The 19,678-nt window shown below is 36.2% G+C and overlaps 1 long non-coding RNA gene across 1 annotated transcript; it reads right to left on the bottom strand.

The window, feature by feature from the left end:
• Nucleotides 1-5,599: 5,599 nt before the first annotated feature.
• Nucleotides 5,600-18,823, bottom strand: LOC115416421 (uncharacterized). Its single transcript, XR_003934974.1, has 3 exons — nucleotides 18,637-18,823; nucleotides 8,983-8,986; nucleotides 5,600-5,614 (listed from the first exon to the last, which is right to left on the bottom strand). It is a non-coding gene; the product is annotated as an uncharacterized LOC115416421 (long non-coding RNA).
• Between the last annotated feature and the right edge of the window lie 855 nt (nucleotides 18,824-19,678).

Genomic DNA, 19,678 nt, shown 5'->3' with positions numbered 1-19,678 from the left:
TAAGAACTGAAGTGACTGGTTATTATCAAGAAAACATGGAAAATGACTAGATATCAGCTCTGAAATTAAACTCTTATGAGATATTTTTGTTGTCATCATTATATTTGTCCAAACAAATGTACCTTTAGTTGTACCAGGCATTAAAATGAACAAGAAATTGAAGAAAACAAGGGGTGGTCTAATAATTTTTTCTGCAACTGTACGTTTTTGCAACTTAAAGTGCTGTGTATGTGTGGATGAAAGGCCCATGTGTAGACAAAAATATTTAAAAAATATTAGCATTAGTGTAATTGTGGCATAAACTAAGATAAGATTTTTTAGAACACGAATATAGTAACGAAAGACTGTCCTTAATTTTTTGTGATTTGAAAGAAAAAATTAAGTGTGGGGTTTTAATTTTCAAATCTACATGAAGCTTACTTTTAGTCTCCTAAACCACATAAATTGACAATTACACAACAAACAGGTTGGAACATTTTAGAAACCACTGTCAAAACCACGCACCGGAAAATGATGCAGATCTCTTCTCACATGTTGTTTCACATCATAATGTCAGCCCTGTCCCTGCTGAATCCCAGGTAATTCATTGTTTTCCATCCGTCTCAATAGAAGTAGTAAATGTAGCACTCTTCAGAGAGTGAGCTCCTCAGCTGAGCCCTGTTCATTATCCAGCTACTGTGCAGGGAGCTGTCTGTAAATGGCTTTATAATGGCTCTTTACTTCCACTGTGATCACTCTGCCCATTTCTCCACATTCTGATGCTTCATGATGCAGAGAAACATGTGACTCAAGACTGCTGTTAGACTAACAATACCACAAAACCTTTTATTCTTACATCCAACCTTTTGCTTTTTGTAGCCCATTTCAAGGATCTCTCCTGCATTGCAAAACAGGTCAGGATAATTTGAATATATTTGTTTCTTGCATTGGGAAAAGAATTTGAGGCTATTTTCTTGTGCAAAAGTAACTTCAGAGCAAATTGTCTTACATTCAGTACTAGCATGTATTTTATGTTCTTGCTTATATGTCAAACTGTCCGGAAATCTTGTTTCAGTCGGAGAAAGTGATCAAACAGGGTAGATACTGCTTCTATGTCCACCTTATCTGATATGAACCACGGGCTCGTTTGAGATGAGCCACATCCTTATCATCGGTGATCACCCAAAGACAGAGTTCTGTCCAACTTGATCCTGACTAGATCTGACATCACAATGATGTAGATAATGATTTTCTTTTTAGAAATGTTCCCTGAAATGTAGCATGTTTCATTAAATGTTCTTCTACAGTTGCACTATGTGGAGCTTAATCATACTTGTCTGCATCTTGCTTTGAGGGTTTATCTTAGGTAATGTTATGTGGCTGATGGAAACTGTTCACAGAAAAAAAAGAAGAAAAGAGCCGGAGAAAATAACGTTAGATTAAATTGCTCTAAACATAGTGGAGCCAACCCGAATCTTTGGTTATGTGTAAAGAAAAGGGGTCTGCAACCCACAGCTCATGACCCAGATGCAGCTCTTTTTCTTTTCTTCTTTTCACCCTCTGGCTTTTTGTCAAGCAACATAAGCAACATATAAAAATAAATCACATTTGTTTTTGAACATTTTAACATTTCATGCCCTTCTAATGTTGTCCAACTGTAAAAATGTGCAGACCATATACAGAATATAACATTTTTTCAACATTTCATCAACCAAAATATGTCATATGCTACACTGAGGCTTAGTGCCTTTTTTTTTTTTTGCCAAATCTAATTTCCATTTTTTCATTGTTAGTCTGTTTGTAGAAGAGCCTACACACACCAACAAATGCCAGTTTCAGCTGCTTTCTTGATTTCAGAAAAGCACCAAACATTGAATTATTTTAAAGGAAATACAAAGTTAAAGTCATGAATAAGCTACCATGTACTAACAACATTGTGGTAAAATGAAGTGGGAGCTGGACACTTTTTGCTGCTCCGAACACATTTTGATTCCTCTGAGACCAAAATAGCTCTTAAGATTGTAAAAATGGTCAACCCTTGGTTTAGACACTCGGTTACAAAGCAATTTAGAAATATTAAATTGAAAAATATTGCAAGTATACAGTCGCAGAAAAAATTATTCGACCACCCTTGTTTTCTTCAGTTTCTTGTTCATTTTAATGCCTGGTACAACTAAAGGTACATTTGTTTGGACAAATATAATGATAACAACAAAAATAGCTCATAAGAGTTTAATTTCAGAGCTGATATCTAGACATTTTCCATGGTTTTCTTGATAATAACCAAAATCACTTCAGTTCTTACATCAATATCTATAGCACTGTACTGCAAAAACAGTGCTTTTAGGCATTCCATGTTTTCATCTCTGTCTGTTTTAGTCACGATACACACAGGAGTTAGTACTTGATTGCATAACCATTGTTTCTGATGACTTTTGATAGTCTAATTTTTTTTTTTTTTTTACCGTGACTGTATGTATTCTGGACACAGTAATGATGGCAGCCCCTCTGTTTATGATTCACACAGTAGATTGGGGGATCTGATAAATTTCTGTTATTTCCAGGTTATGAATCATTCTGAGTGACAGCCTGTTACATGTTTAACAGCCTTTTACAAAGAATACAATCTGTGTATAACTAATGGATATCCCATTATCTCAGATAACAAACTGTCTCTCTAGTCGTTGGTTGTCTATGAATATGGTCTGTAAGGTCAAACCGTCTGACTTAAAAGCTGACTTTTATCTCTTCCTCCTCCCCCTCCTCTTCCTCTTCTTCCTCCTCCTGCTGTTGCTGCTGCTCTCGTCCTCTGTCTAGGTGAGGCACAGTTCATCTTGAGTGAGGCTATTTTTAGGCGCTAGCTGTCCATACAAATCTGTGTGTTGCATGAAATCATATAATAAACTCACTTGTCATGAAGACTTAAAATAAAGTCACCTAAGCACTTGAATTGTTCACATGAAGTAAAAAGGCAAGCCGGTAATCCTGGTCTAAATAAATGTTTTAGTCTAGGAGTAGCTTCAGCTTCAGACTTTTAGACCACAGTAAGCTGCTCTTAAACTTCCATACTTTGAGGTAAGAGATGGGATACAGGGTGCTGCAGGCTGAATTCCTGATTGACTTGTTATCATTCAGAGGTGAGCGTATAGCGCTTAACGTGGTCTCATGCTGGCTTGCAATTCGTGTTTGCTCATACTGTCAAAATGTCGGTTCAACAGTTTAAGCCTGGCATTTATTCACAGCAGATTTAACTAGAATATTTTTAAGTCAGTGCACAAAACATACATTTCCCTGTCTCAGAAAAATTATTATATATTCTATTTCAGCTTAGGGAGACACTGACGGATCATTCAATTTAACATATTGTTATAAATACAACACTGAACGCACAGCTGGTGATATGTGTCACTGTGTCACTGTGTGGTTCTGACACAAATATCCCATCTTTTCAAGTCAGTCTGCTTACAATATAGATTATAATATAAAATATAATGAGATGTTAATTCATTCATTCCTTCACTCATTCATTCATTTTATTCACATTTTATTAAAAGATCCAAGGATAAAGACATTACATTTTGCATTTATATTATGTGAAATGGGACACCCTGGGAAGCTGAAGAGCTTTTGAGAGGGGCCCAGACACAAAGAATAAATACCACATGTAACAACTAGAAGCACTCGGAGAGCGCAGACCTCCGCCAAGGCTGATCAGTGGCCCCCCCCGTGGGCCCCCCCACCCCCGATCACCACCAAAATGTAGTCATTTCTTCCTTATCCCATTTCCAACAAACCCTGAAAATTTCATCCAAATCTGTCCATAACTTTTTGAGTTATGTTGCACACTAACAGACAAACAAACAAACAGACAGACAGACAGACAGACAGACAAACAAACCCTGGCAAAAACATTACCTCCTTGGCGGAGGTAATAACACAACACATTTTACAGTAAGACAAACCCAAAAAGCCCCCCCCCCCTTTTCAAGCATCCACAGTCTCACACAATACAGTTGGTATAGTTAGTATGTGTAGTTAGCAAATGTAAATGTGGAAATCTGCAGATTTGTTACACAAAGTATCTATTATGTCATATACAGGGTGGGGAAGCAACATTTACAATGAACATTTAGTTGTTTTTTCTCAGCAGGCACTACGTCAATTGTTTTGAAACCAAACATATATTGATGTCATAATCATACCTAACACTATTATCCATACCTTTTCAGAAACTTTTGCCCATATGAGTAATCAGGAAAGCAAACGTCAAAGAGTGTGTGATTTGCTGAATGCACTCGTCACACCAAAGGAGATTTCAAAAATAGTTGGAGTGTCCATAAAGACTGTTTATAATGGAAAGAAGAGAATGACTATGAGCAAAACTATTACGAGAAAGTCTGGAAGATACTATTAAAGAAGAATGGGAGAAGTTGTCACCCGAATATTTGAGGAACACTTGCGCAAGTTTCAGGAAGCGTGTGAAGGCAGTTATTGAGAAAGAAGGAGGACACATAGAATAAAAACATTTTCTATTATGTAAATTTTCTTGTGGCAAATAAATTCTCATGACTTTCAATAAACTAATTGGTCATACACTGTCTTTCAATCCCTGCCTCAAAATATTGTACATTTTGCTTCCCCACCCTGTATATGTATACTGACTCTATTTTAATTATTTGTGTGTGCAGCAGTTGGCCTAATTGAATGTGAAGCCTCAGATTAATACTATAGAGGACCGACCCTGCCATATTTAAAAATAAATACAGAAATATAAAAATGGTTTGATAAATTAATTTCCGTACCATTTATTTAAGAAGGAAAAATATAAATAAGGACAAAGTAGATAAATGGTATAGAAATTAATTTATCAAGCCATTTTTATATTTCTGTATTTATTTTTAAATATGGCAGGGTCGGTCTTCCATATATTACCTTTATTTACTAGCAATTAAATATCACTTATCTGTGAAATAATTATTTGCTAGACCTCTGAGGTTTGCTCTACGCCTACAGGACTTGAAGACATGAAATAAAAAGTGTTCTGTAATAAAACACAAACACAAACAGTTATAACCCTATAATGTGTCCACTGCAGATTCACTCAGCACAGTGGAAAATAGTGCAGGTCTCTGAGCTCTGGTTTAACTTTACAAATCTTCTTGACATTTTCATATTATTGCTGTTCTTAACTTTTCTGGGTGTCCACAGTTCGAAGCGACGGCATGCTGGCCTGGCCACTGATGCTTCACTGTATCCCTTCTTGTGTCGTTGCAGGCAGGACAAAAACATATTCTATGGAAAGTATTAAAGTATTAAATATAGCTACAGCTACAGCCAATAGCTTCTGTTTTCGTTTCAGCTTTCCTTTTACTGTAATGAAGTTGGATCATGGTGTTTTATATCCGAAAGCCATAAAGAAGCCCATTTGAAAGGACTTGATTTATTCTACTGCTGTTTTCTGTCTTTTCCAGACAATCAATAGATACTATCAGGTAAACAGATATTACTGGCATGTGTCTACACTGAATTATAAGGGTTTTGTGGCTCATTGATTTCAGACATATAGAGTTTTGAATAATATTGCTGCAGAGATCAAAGCATCTTCTCTCTTAAACCAGTAAAATGTAAGAGTCTGCTTTGCTTTAGTGTCTCATGGATAACAGGCCTCCTTTAGCTCACAGTCAGTTTAGGTTTTAGACATTGTCTTTTTCTTTCTTTCTTATGTTGTGTTGATTCCATTCTAGTCATGATTTTCTTTCTTTCTTTATGTTGTGTTATGATTCCATTCTAGTCCTGATTTTCTTTCTTTCTTTCTTTCTTTCTTTCTTTCTTTCTTTCTTTCTTTCTTTCTTTCTCATGTTCTGGTCTGGTTCTTTTCTAGTCATGATTTCCTGATCTTTCTTTCTTTCTTTCTTTCTTCTGTTCTGATATGATTCTATTCTAGTCCTGATTTCTTTCTTTATGTTGTGTTATGATTCTATTCTAGTCATGATTTTATTCTTTCTTTCTTTCTTTCTTTCTTTCTTTCTTTCTTTCTTTCTTTCTCATGTTCTGGTCTGGTTCTTTTCTAGTCATGATTTCCTGATCTTTCTTTCTTTCTTCTGTTCTGATATGATTCTATTCTAGTCCTGATTTCTTTCTTTATGTTGTGTTATGATTCTATTCTAGTCATGATTTTATTTTTCTTTCTTTCTCTCTTTCTCTCATGTTCTGTTCTGGTTCTTTTCTAGTCATGATTTCCTGATCTTTCTTTCTTCTGTTCTGATATGATTCTATTCTAGTCCTGATTTCTTTCTTTCTTTCTTATGTTCTGTTCTGATTCTTTTCTAGTCATCATTTCCTGATCTATCTATCTATCTATCTATCTATCTATCTATCTATCTATCTATCTATCTATCTATCTATCTATCTATCTATCTATCTATCTATCTATCTATCTATCTATCTATCTATCTATCTATCTATCTATCTATCTATCTATCTCTTTCTTTCATTCTGTTTCTTTTCTAGTCATGATTTCCTGATCTTTCTTTTCTTTCTTCTGTTCTGATATGATTCTATTCTAGTCCTGATTTCTTTCTTTCTTTCTGTCCTTCTTTCTTTCTTTCTTTCTTATGTTCTGTTCTGATTCTTTTCTAGTCATGATTTCCTGATCTTTCTTTCTTTCTTCCGTTCTTTTCTGATTCTATTCTACTCCTGATTTCCTGTTTGGAACAGATACGTCAGTGCCTTACATGAACATATTGAAGTAAACATATCCTGCTTCAATTATTGTTTTTTTTTTCTGCACAGGAAAAGACACGTTAACACATTAAGTGTAAATTTGTTATAAAAAAGAGCCACATTTAGAAATAAAAAAGGTATTCATTTTTTTGTGTTAAATTGAAGCTTGAAGATGGAAAAGGTAAAAGCGTACTGTGTGTATTCCAATGACGCATTAATTCTTAAATAGAATTTTCACTCTTTCTCTCTAAATTTCTGAATGTTTGTTGTTATCAAACCTGCTTCATATGTGCAGGTTGACAAAAACAAAACTATCCATTTGATTACTGAAAGGTTTTGCTTTATTATTGCAGAGGACATGTGTCAGGGTTATTTCCAAACATGTTTTTCATCATTATTGGAATTCAAAGACGGTAGATATTTGACTGTTAATGGGATTTTCTGTTTTATCTTCTGTGCAACAATATGTTTCTTTTCAAACAGGAGGCTCTACCTTTGGCTAATGAAACTGAAAATTATTAATGTGCTATTTTTACTTTTAAGTACACGTTCAGTACTTGGGTAGACTTTCTGTTAGTGGGTGAGCTGCATGGATTTATTTCTGCCTCAGTTTAGGATTTGCTGTGCAAGCTCATAGGCATCATTGGCTTTAATGAAATATGGGCCTGCGTTCTTTGTGCAGGCAGGAGAAGACATTTTCCAATTTATAATGATTCCACACTGATGCATATTTTCCTATAATACGGTCAGACAGAAAAGTAAGAGAGAGTAAAAGAGGGAAAGAGAGAGAAGAAAGTGGCAGCAGAAGATAACTCAGATTAAAACCATTACAGTTATGGGTTTAGTTTAGGGTAAAAGCACATAAATGTTGTTTACTCACCTTTCAAACTCTGAAACAGCATTTGCACTGAACAACCTCCATTGAATTTATGCGTAGTTTAACCGATGGGTTACCTAATAGGTTACTATATGCACTCTTACACTGTTTTTTTTTTCTTGTAAACTCTGTGTGATGTTGTTCTCAGTGAGCACAGAGCAGCCACCCACTCATGTGAATGAATAAAAACAAACCAACCTCTGCAGTAAGGCCAGCAAAAGCATGTTTATTTATTCATTAGACTGAAATTACTACTATTTCATATCAGAAAGAATGTCCTGCTCTATCTTCAGAGACCACCTTTATACATATTTGGTTTGCATTAGGTTACAGGTGATTCACTTCAAATTTTGTTCCTGGCTATGACCAAATGATCCTCCTACACGGTAATGCTAATGGATGTATATTTGCAGAAAATGCAGCTAATTCTTAACCTCTGCTTCTAAATGAGCACTGACATATGACATCTGTAGATCTGTCGGTCTCTATGTCACAGGCTGAAGTGGTAGTAGCACATCTCTTTCACACAATATACAGACAATAAAGAATATTGGAGCGGTGATAGTGAAAGCTTGGGTTAATTTACAGAATAATGAGCTATTTTGCTCAACTACTACGGTAACAGTGACTGGCAGCACAACCATCAACTCATAATTAGGTTTTGCCAACAGAAAACAGTCCACCACATTGCTTTACCTATTTTTAATACTGCACAATTATAAAGATCATGCTGAAAATCAATACCGCAAACACAAATGAATGTGATATGCGTGGATGGTGACTGTTAATGATTTGACGAAGGTGTAATTATGAGCTGTTACTCATTAGCACTTTAGAGAGCTCTGACTGAAAGTTCCGTAAGATGTAGCTTCATGGTGCTGTTCCTGGGAGCCTATGGATTCTTCAACCTCTTCTCATTGAGACACTTAAGCTTTGTAAACCATTGGCATAAGTAATTCACCACGCTAAGAAACATTAAGTGGAGGTTTAACAATGAAATTAATTAGGAACTTTTTGATTACATAGAAGTGATTTGTTATTACACTGTATATTTTTCTAGTCTTTTCATATTATTTCTCATGGCAACAAGTAATTCTAACAGTCCTATATTTAATACATGACAGGATAGGTAATATATTGCTATTTATTTTCTATGAACCATCATATTCCACTAAATCTTTGTCTGACAAACCTCCATAATTCTCAGCAAAAGATAAAATCACAATGTAATTTGTTCCTTTAATGTAGTGTTTCTCAAACTGTGGGGCGGAAGGATTGCCAGGGGGGCATGGGATCACTCCATGGTGTTTTTTTTTTCTTCTTCAGATTAGAACATGTAGCAGGTGGAACTAATGTTTTAGTGTTGGAGCACCCTGGACTCATTTTAGGGACGTACAACAAACACATCTACTGTCATGGTGATCTGTCACTAGACTTGACAAAGAATTTAGGTTTGGAGAATGGATAAGGATTGGACTGGAAAAGAAAAAATGTGCAGTCTGTTTTTGCGCTGTTTGTACAGTTTGTACTTTAATTTTCTGAGATGTGCATATAAATGGGCTCAGTGAAGCCACTGATATTGTTCAAATGTTAACCTTTGTTACCAAAATGCATTTGTTGTTCTAAAAAAAAAAAAAAAAGTAACTTTATTGTCATAGTTGTAAGATAATTGCACATTTCCTATTTTTATTTGGAACAATATTGTCTCAGGGAGCAGTCCTGTTGAGTTTATTTGTACAGTTCAAGCAAAAATTTAAGTTATTTTTAATTTGCACAACAAATTATTCAAGGAAAAGCAAAAAAGTATTGTTATAATATTGATGTTTCTTTTGATAAACTTATAATTGCACCACTGTTACAATGTTGTTGGGGCTGAGGAGGGCCTGGAGGTTTTTTGTCCTCCAAAAGGGGGCCCGACAAAAAAAGACTGAGAACCACTGCTTTAACAGTTCACTATGTAAGTTTGAGAAAAAAAAAAAAAAAAAAGACATTTGAGGCAGAGTTTGGTTTGTTGATCTTGTATGGATAATAAAGTGGATAATAACATCATAAAACATACTATGGGATTCGATTCGATTTGATTAGATACTGTTACGCCCCGGCCTAGGGGTTCACCAGGGCGAACATAATAGGCTCAACTTTTGTCCCCTCCCAGCTCCCAAGCACACACATCAGTCAAAAACTAAAATTCACAGTATTTATTATCAGAATTTTGTTCAACTAAGGAAGGGTTAGGGGAGGGAGCGGCTAAAACAACAAACAAAATATCTTCCTTTTACAATTTACTAACTTAACTAACCAAAATAAATGCAGGAAATAAAATACAGAAAACTTACCCAACTACCTAACAAAAACAGGAGAAAATGGGAAAACAAAAGAGCCGACCTCCCCTACCAGAAAAAGGTTCGATTTAACAAAAAAAAGTATTTACAAATACAAACAATCGGATTTTTCCACGAGCACGAAGACTGACGGTCACACACACGAACACAGGGTTGGGAGCTGACAGGAGGCAAGAGCGAGCAAGGATGGGAGCTCCAGGGCCATCTTTAAAGGGCCGGGCAATCATGCTCCACCAATCAGAAACCTGCAACAAACAGAAACAAAAGGGGCACAGCACACCTACAGGACGGGGGGAAAACACACACACTAAACAGAAAACACATACATATAAATACACAAATTATGACCCAGGGTCATAACAATACTTTATTCACCCAAGTAGGAAATTCACATATTAAGGTTAACAAAACACAATGATTCATTACACACTAATAAAAATAAAGAAGTCAGACCATCAGTGGTATAAGCAAAATGAGTAAATAAAAGTATGGCTGTTTTATTATATGTGTAGCACCCCTTTGCTCTTCAGGCTTTGACAGGGGTAGCTAACCTGGGTCCTCGTTAAACATGTAAACTCTTACAATATTAACGTTTATGTAAACTATGGTTTCATTTTATTTTCTGTACTGTTTTTAGTGAAATGTAACTTAATATACATTTTTAAAGCATTTACCCTCTAAATGAACTCTGTTATAAACACTGTAAGCCCTTTAACCACACTGGGTACGGTTCCATGATGTTTTTTAAATCCGATTTATTTTTCCAGAAGAAATTAATTTGGAACTAAAGTATTTTCTCTTCTGTTTACATGGAAATGTTAAACCCGAATAAAGGTTTACATGAGGTATTAATGAGGTAGATAAGTGAGCAAAAGGGTTTGCGCTGCAGTGCTCACGTTTCCTTGTTCTCGCAGCCCTTCTGTTAGCTTAGCTTAGCATAGTCACTGCATTTCCATGGTCACACATAGCCAGTTTTTTTAAAGGCAATTTTTTTGTCTTTTGTAAGCGATTTTGTGAAATCCGATTCTCCCTAATTATTTCTTTAGGTCTGCAACTTACTGCACTCATACAATCTTGGGACTGTTGTGTTGACAAAAGTTGAAAAATCTTTTTGTTGGAAGGGATGCATGCATTAAACTAGCTTTGCTTTACCGTTTTAGCTTTGCATTAGTTTTTATTTCCCAAGATTTTATTACTGCAGTAAGTCACATCGCCATGATTTGAGCCTCAATTTGTGATCATATTGACCCCAGCGGACTAAAGTAATGATGAGGGAGAATGGAATTTCACAAAATCACTCATAAAATACTACGGATCACCCATGAAAGCCTGGCTACGTCTGACCATAGGAATGAAGCAATTATGCTAAACTAGGCTAAGCTAAACTACCAGAAGGGCTGCAAGAACAAGGCAATCGGTGCACTGCAGTGCAAACTGATTTGCCCACTTATCAAACTCATTAGTGCATGACAAATTAATTAATAAAAAACCAGGTGATGAACTCTTCCTTCAGGGTTTTAGAGGCTGGTAGATCCCATCAGAATAGCCCACTGGAACGCTTTGGGAAGACTAGACTGCACTGCATATTCTTCCGCCAGCACAAAATGTGTGCATCATCGCGACAGGACAAGACAACGAGCATGCGCAGAATGGAAGGAATAAAGTCCAAACGGAATAAAGGGTTTACATGTCCGAGGAATAATTTAGTTTGGAATTAAAAGGGTATTAAACCAGTGACTTTATTCGAATTTAAATTTATTCCGAACTATTCTTTTTCAGATGGAATAAGATGTTTACATGATCATCTTAAATAGAACCTAACGTTTATTCAGATTAAACCAGGAACAAAAGTTGTCATGTAAACACACGGACTGTATGCACTTTAAATCTTCCACCTACAATGCAAAAACACACACACGAATTATAAAAAAAAATATTCAACTATTTACTTAGATTAATATTCAATTAACAAAAAAAAAAATTGCAAATGTCATTTTTCAATAATCAGCAATAATAACTTAAATAATAAACTCAAATGTTCACCGTTGCAGGCCTGTGCGTTGCTCAGGTTCGCTGTAGCCTAAAACCAAATGGCCTCTTCACCTCACAGGGCAATAAAATAATTTAAAAAAAAAAAAAAGGTACCTGTATCACCAGCTCCAGAGAAATGCTAATCCGTACGTCCAGGGAAAAAGGAAATCCAGAATCCGGTAAACGGCAATCCTCCTTTCCGTGGCAATCGTCCGTCTCCTCCAGTGCTGCTGTGGGCTCAGGCTGTGTCCTCCGGGCCTCCGTGCTATCCACAGTTAGCTGTTAGCTGTTAGCTAACCTGCTAGCTCAGTCCGTCCACAGCTAGCCACATGCAGCTAATTTACTGAGTTCGCCGTCTGTTTTTTTAACGTTGGACTTCTAGCCGAAATACTGTTAAAACACAGAGTCTCTCACCATGAAAGTCACTTTTACTGATCTGTCCGACCACTTTCATGAACTAAAACTGGTGTTCTTTTCTTATTGAAGACACTGTCCGTGTCATTCCATGTTCGACTTCACCACGTTTTTCTCTCCTCTCCTTCCTACTTCCTGTTTCCTGTTACCCTTGACCCCGAACTACATTCTCCAAGCTCATACTACTCATAACGTAAAATATACAGTTTCATTACTTTTTAACAAAACATAAAACATTTGCACAACTTTTCCATATTGTTAATATTATTATTTTTAATGAAGCATTTTAACAAACACTTTGCATTTAACATCCTGTAAACAATACAATGCATGAACTCACAACAAAATTACATACTTTTTCACAAAGACATTAACTTTTTAATACTACCACATTGATATGGTTTTAATGTTTGACCCTTTGTTTTCCACTTATGAACTTATGGTATTTATGGTATTTATTATTTTAACTTTTTAACACACATCCATCACCTTATTTCCATCAAGGTCAAGGTCAAGGTTACTTTATTTATACCCGTAGGTAGATTTGTTTTGCAGTCTAGGTGATTGCCTTGGCATTACAACAACACATACATTAAACATGCAAGACAGGCACTTGATCACACTTACAGACAGGACAAAAAGACAGGACAAAAAGTGCTCAGTGTTCCACCATTCATCCGTATAGCAGCATGGATAGGTAAATAAAATAGGTAAGATCAAATAAATAAAAACAAGATGCAATAAAATACAATAAAAACCAGAAAAGATAAAAAACAATCCGGGATTAAAACCAGAATAAAAACATACAATTGAGAAATTAAGAAAAATTGATGTCACAATAGTAATAAATAGAGCAAAGAAATGGAATAAATAACTAAATAAGTTAGTAAAGTGCAATGTCACTATTTCTTATTGAGCTCAGTGACAGCTACAGGAACAAAGCTATTTTTATAACGCTGTGTCCTGCACCTTGGGACTAAGAACCTCTGTCCAGAGGAAAGGAGTTGAAATTCACCTCGTAAAGGATAGGAGTCATTGTTAAGAACTGATGAAGCCATCCTCTGGACCTGTTTAGTGTACAGGGAGGCGGGACAAGACTTGGACTCACCAATCAGGCGACTGGACCATCTCACTACATCTGTTTAAAAACTATATTATAAAACTATATTATAGAATAAAATGTTGAAGCAGTGGGAAAACAAATATGTAGCTGACTGATGTTGGACATGTAATTTGACATTTGTGAAAGACATGTAGTAGGTGGGCTCTTGCCATGGTATCATCAACATTTGATTAGCCTATAAGATGACATGACTGATGATGTTTGCCTTGTCATTTATATGCAAGAAAGCAAAATGTAAATATGACCATGAGTGTGTTAAATATGGATGTGTGTACTGTCATGATGAAAAGGGACTGAAACCCCAAGAGAATATAAAAATGAAACTCATCAAATTTAAAATCAAGACAACTTACACCATCTTAACAACGCATTAATTTCATGTGTGAACACAGTTAACATGCTGTTCGTTTTATCCACTTCCATTAGAATCATCAGCCTCCAGTTGAGATGTTCACTCAGTTATTAGTGAAACTATGTGTGTGTTTTATTCCCAGCTCATGATAATGTTGCATTTGTGCTTACAATAAAAATGATGGTCTAGTGTTGGTCCACATTAGCAGCATCATAACGTTACAGTGGTGGTAACCCACACACACTTATATGTTTTTGTTTTACACTCATATTGCACATACATACAGTGTATGATGACACACAGTTCTTGATTTCATGCAGTATATTTTATTCTGTTTGCTGAAAATAATTAGTTTTACTTGTAAACACAGACCTTTAGTTAACATTTGTATGTTCAACATTAAAGTTTAGTCCATTTAATATTCTTTAACACCTTTGGTGGTGGCAACATGGAAGCAAAAAATAGGCCCAAGGATGCAAGCAAAGAATGGGCCCAAGGATGCAAGCAAAGAATGGGCCCAAGGATGCTGCCAATAAAGTGAGGAGGCACCAGCTGAGGTCGTACCAACCCGCCACCATGACTGGGGAATTTCAGGTTATTACCTCCGCCAAGGTTATGTTTTCATCGGGGTTTGTCTGTTTGTTTGTTTGTCTGTTAGCAAGATAACTCAAAAAGTCATGGAAGAATTTTGATGAAATTTTCAGGAAATGTTGATACTGGCCCAAGGAACAAATGATTAAATTTTGGTGGTGATCAGGGTGGGGGTGGGGGGTATGATCTGCCTTGGTGGAGGTCTATACTCTCCAAGTGCTTTTCTAGTTGAATTTAGATTGTTTTTTGTTGTTTTGTAATGCTGAGGTTTGTGTGGATGCTCCTTTTGGTTTAATTAAAGCTTGTTTTTGGAAACTTACTGTAGATGGGCCTCTTCTTTATTTGGTGATTATTCAGTGTAAAGTGTTTTCTGTCGTTCCCTGTTGTGTCTGACTGGACTAATCGGCCAGTAAACATTGCCCCCTCTGTTCTTTGTCTGTAGGTCCCTTAACTTCTGTTCTGTCTCTTTGACTTCGTCCAGTTGGTCTCTTAAGTTACTTGGTATTGGCCTGAGTTCAGTTCTGTTCATTTGACCTTTGTCATGGGCCCAGAACCTTTTTTTAACTTGTATAAATTGTTTTTCCCCTTGTATAGGTTAAATAAAAACCATTAATACTAAAATACTCCTGTGTATCCTCATGCCTTCCAGCACAGAGCAGTTGAGAAAACCTCATGTAGAACATAGACCTGTTCTACATATCTATAGTTTTACATTTACATCACATTTATGCATTTGGCAGATGCTTTTTTCCAAAGCGACTTACAGGGGAAAAATAAAATAAAAATACAAGAACAGAATGAAGACATAAAAGAGCTGTACAATTAAAGCAGTGTTGTACAGGAGAATAAAAAACAAAATGATAGACTAAAATACAAGAACAGATTAAAAAGACATAAAAGCAGCTGTAGAATTAAAAACAGTGAAATAAAAGTACCAAGTAAAACAACAGAATAAATATAATAATACATTTAAAATGGAATGTTTGAAAGTGCTAGGACAGGAGGTGCTCTCTAAAGAGCTGGGTCTTCAAGAGCTTCTTGAAGATAAGCAGGGCCGCCCCTGTTCATGGAGGGAGTTCTTGTGTGTGCATTGCGCATATTGAAGATGAAACTTTAATTCAAGGTACATCTGCATCACTTAAAAAACTGATCATGTAGTTGGTGAGTATTGTAGCATTAAACTAAGATTTACCCTAACTAAACTCTGTTTCTCCCTCCATCTGTAGGACAGAGACAAAGGTGCTGACGCATCTGACTGCCTCCTCTGTTCTTCTTCTCAGGTCCATCATTATCATATTGAATTTGCATCAAGTCCACACTGTCCCAGGGAAGGAGCTGTAACTTTCTTAGAATTCCTTGCATGTTCTCTCTCCGGCAAATCATTGCATTAATCTCACTCTCAGGTGTCTCCCTGTGTGGATGTACCCTGTGTACTTTAAGTGTATGTGTCAGATGTGTGAGTAAAGTGATTTATGTGGTAACATGCCTCATCTTTTTAAGACGTATATTTTAATAGGTTTGTGATTTGCAGAAAAATGTTAATATATTGTTCCTCACTTTTCTGCTGCATCCATTCCTACAGTGTTGTGCAAGTTACTTCCAAACTGTAATACATTACAGATTACTTGTTACTGTTATTTAAAGGTAGTCCCTTACCTTACTTTTGGCGCATGTGCAGCAGAACACCCCCCTGAAGTACATGTGAATGGATAGCTCAGTAAGTAACGCTATGATGGTCCACAATGTTCGAATCCCAGCATTTTTTTCAACATTTTACATGTTCAAACAGGGGGCGCTGCAGGACGCCAGTAGATAAATCCGCAGTTGATAAAGGATTGGAACTAGTCATAGAAACATTAGCTTATGTTGTCATTGCTGATCACGGGGATCATGCTAACTAGCTTCTGTAAAGCAGGGTTAGGGTTAGTAATGAGCATACGTCCATGTGGCCACTGTGCTGTCTTCTACCATCGTCACCCACTGGCTGAACACCAACAGGAAATAGAACTTTCCTGACACATTGTTGATTCCTTAAGGTCTCACGGTCTTGTTGTTTTATTGTTGTTAACCCCCCCACACACACACACACCCACACACACACACACACACACACAAATAAATAAATAAATATAGGGCGGAGGCAAGGGGTATTGTTTTTGGTTCAGTTTGTTTCTTTGTTAACACTCTAGCAGCAAAACTATTGGTTGAATTCATACCAAATTGACTTTATAGTTTGCCAGTGACCCAGAACAGATCTCATTACATTTTGGGAACAGTAGGTAAAAATTCAAATTTTTTATGATTTTTTTTTTTTTTTTTAAATCTTCCCATATACTTATAATGGGCAAAATATGTGCAAGGGGTGGGGTTTGTTGTGCCTGGCACCACTTGTTTTTTTTTTGTTGTTGTTCATTTGAGCAATTAAATTATGGGCAAAAAGTGTGTTGTAACGCAAGTGCTATTGAACATGTACCAAGTAAAATATTACTGAATATCGATTAGTAATGCCTTACACTACTGCATTACAGCAAGAAGTAATCTGTTACTGTAATGCATTACTTTTGTAACGCGTCACTCCCAACACTGTTCCTACAGAATAAAGTGAATGTAGTATTCATATCATGTGAATTCTGTGTCTTTTCCTGTGAAGAAACTGTTTTAAAGGAAATGTCTACTATTACTGGTTAAACACAGCACTTAACATCAACAAGAAATTGCTTTTGTATTTAGATTAGTATCATATTTGTGTTTGGTTTTTGCCTTCAGACCTCCTTGGGAGACTATTGACTTTTTTCTAGATAACCTGCTCCTGGGCTCCTGTCTCCTCTGCGGTCTAGCTGAGGCCCATTGAATGTGTCTCAGCCTTGACATCTCTCCTCCTTATATTCTGAGCAAGCTGTTTTCCTCCTCCCCTGCAGGCTTTGGTTCATGCCTTGCCTTGTGATGCTATAGTTTCCTCAAAGTGAATAATAGAACCTATCCTTAAAGCAATATGTCCACACATGCAGGAACAGAGAGCATCTGAGTTCCAGTTAAATGCATGATCCATTTGCTTTCTATAACGGCAAAGATTCCTTTCACTACAACAGGAAGAAGGAACAAAAGAAGATAGAATAATGGTAACAAAGCAAGGAAAGTACTGGACTTTTTTAGGCATTCACTATGATCACATCTATTCTATCTCTCCTCTATGTGTTGCTGAGAAAAATGAGATTCACTCGTTGCCAGTGCAGTTCACAGTTGAGCCTGACGTTACCTCCATGTGGAGCCACAGGGCGGCACTGCAGAGAATTCGGGGTCACATAGTGGGAATCTTGTAGTCTTTCACATATTTTCTTACCAACAGTAAGCTTAGAGCCAAACAGTCAATACTGCAACCACACAAATGAGATCCCTTCCATAGCAAGATCATAACTAAGATCATGGCACAAAAAAAAAGGTTATTAAAGGGTGGTGAGATAGCTGAACAAAAACACAAGAAACACAGCAAAAACAAAACAAAAATCAAAGAGGAAGTCTGCATGAAGCCTAACTTTATCGAAATGAAAATTATAAAAACAATCACGTCATTATCATTGATACATAATCTGTTCATGCAGCTCTGTTAATTTCTAGCAACCCATAATCAGTGACAGACGTTCTAGCAACAGTAGAACTCAGTCGGTATTCTTGCAACTTTCTCATGATATAAAAATGTGCTATTATGTCATCATGCACAGAAGCTGAGAGGGGACACAAAGAACTAATGATCTACACAACATGACGATATCAAACACATGGAGAAAATGAGAGACTTGCTTTCTATAATTGCAGAGTTTTTGGAAAGCAATGGGCCTATTGTTCTGAAACGAAAGAATTATTCTATATTGTGATTTTGCAGCGACGTTAACATTTGACCCTTTGGATACAAAATGTTATCACTTCATCATTTTGTTACACTACAGAATTATGTGCAATCAATTGAAAATTTATGCCGTTATATTGGATTTTTTAATAGCAAGAGTACAGATGCAGGAATCAAGAACGCAAACGCCAAAACAGAGAGGTGAAAATCTCGTAGCGAGCAAATAGTTAACATGAGCCCCAAAAACTATAATGGTGCACAAATTCCATCCTTTTGATGTGAATCCAACTGCTTGCTTCAGTGAACTACTGCTTGCTGTTCAACTTTTCCTCTCTCCCTATGTAATTTTTCCAGTCAGACATACAGTTGTGCTCATAAGTTTACATACCTTAGCAGAATTTATGAGTCTTTGGCCATTTTTCGGAGAATATGAATAATAATACAAAAACTTTTCTTTCACTTGTGGCTAGCGTTTAGGTGAAGCCTTTTATTATCAAACAAATGTGTTTGCTATTTTTAAATCATACTGACAACAGAAACTATCCAAATGACCCTGATCATATGTTTCCATACCATAGTTCTTAATCCTTTGTATTGGCCCCTTTAACCCTTTCATGCATGAATTATGAGAACCATAGTCCAGATTTTTTTTCCCGAGTGTTTTATTCCTCTTTAGGCATATCAAAAAAAAAAAAAAAAAACCCAATGCGACTGAATTTTTTTTATGAACTAATTTTTCATGGAGTTACAAAAATGTCCACTCAGCAGGACACCATGCATTTCATTTTTGAAGCAAAAAAAACGTGTACAGGGTGGGGAAGCAAAATGTACAATGACAATTTAGTTGTTTTTTCTCAGCAGGCACTACGTCAGTTGTTTTGAAACCAAACATATATTGATGTCATAATCATACCTAACACTATTATCCATACCTTTTCAGAAACTTTTGCCCATATGAGTAATCAGGAAAGCAAACGTCAAAGAGTGTGTGATTTGCTGAATGCACTCGTCACACCAAAGGAGATTTCAAAAATAGTTGGAGTGTCCATAAAGACTGTTTAGAATGTAAAGAAGAGAATGACTATGAGCAAAAGTATTACGAGAAAGTCTGGAAGATACTATTAAAGAAGAACGGGAGAAGTTGTCACCCGAATATTTGAGGAACACTTGCGCAAGTTTCAGGAAGTGTGTGAAGGCAGTTATTGAGAAAGAAGGAGGACACATAGAATAAAAACATTTTCTATTATGTAAATTTTCTTGTGGCAAATAAATTCTCATGACTTTCAATAAACTAATTGGTCATACACTGTCTTTCAATCCCTGCCTCAAAATATTGTAAATTTTGCTTCCCCACCCTGTATTTAAAACCAATCATCAGAAAATGAGATACTGTGTGAAAACT

The sequence above is a fragment of the Sphaeramia orbicularis genome, chromosome 3 (assembly GCF_902148855.1).
Source record: "Sphaeramia orbicularis chromosome 3, fSphaOr1.1, whole genome shotgun sequence".
Taxonomy (NCBI): Eukaryota; Metazoa; Chordata; class Actinopteri; order Kurtiformes; family Apogonidae; genus Sphaeramia; species Sphaeramia orbicularis.
Note: the sequence above shows the minus strand (reverse complement) of the source record. Positions and strands in the feature narration are given on the sequence as shown.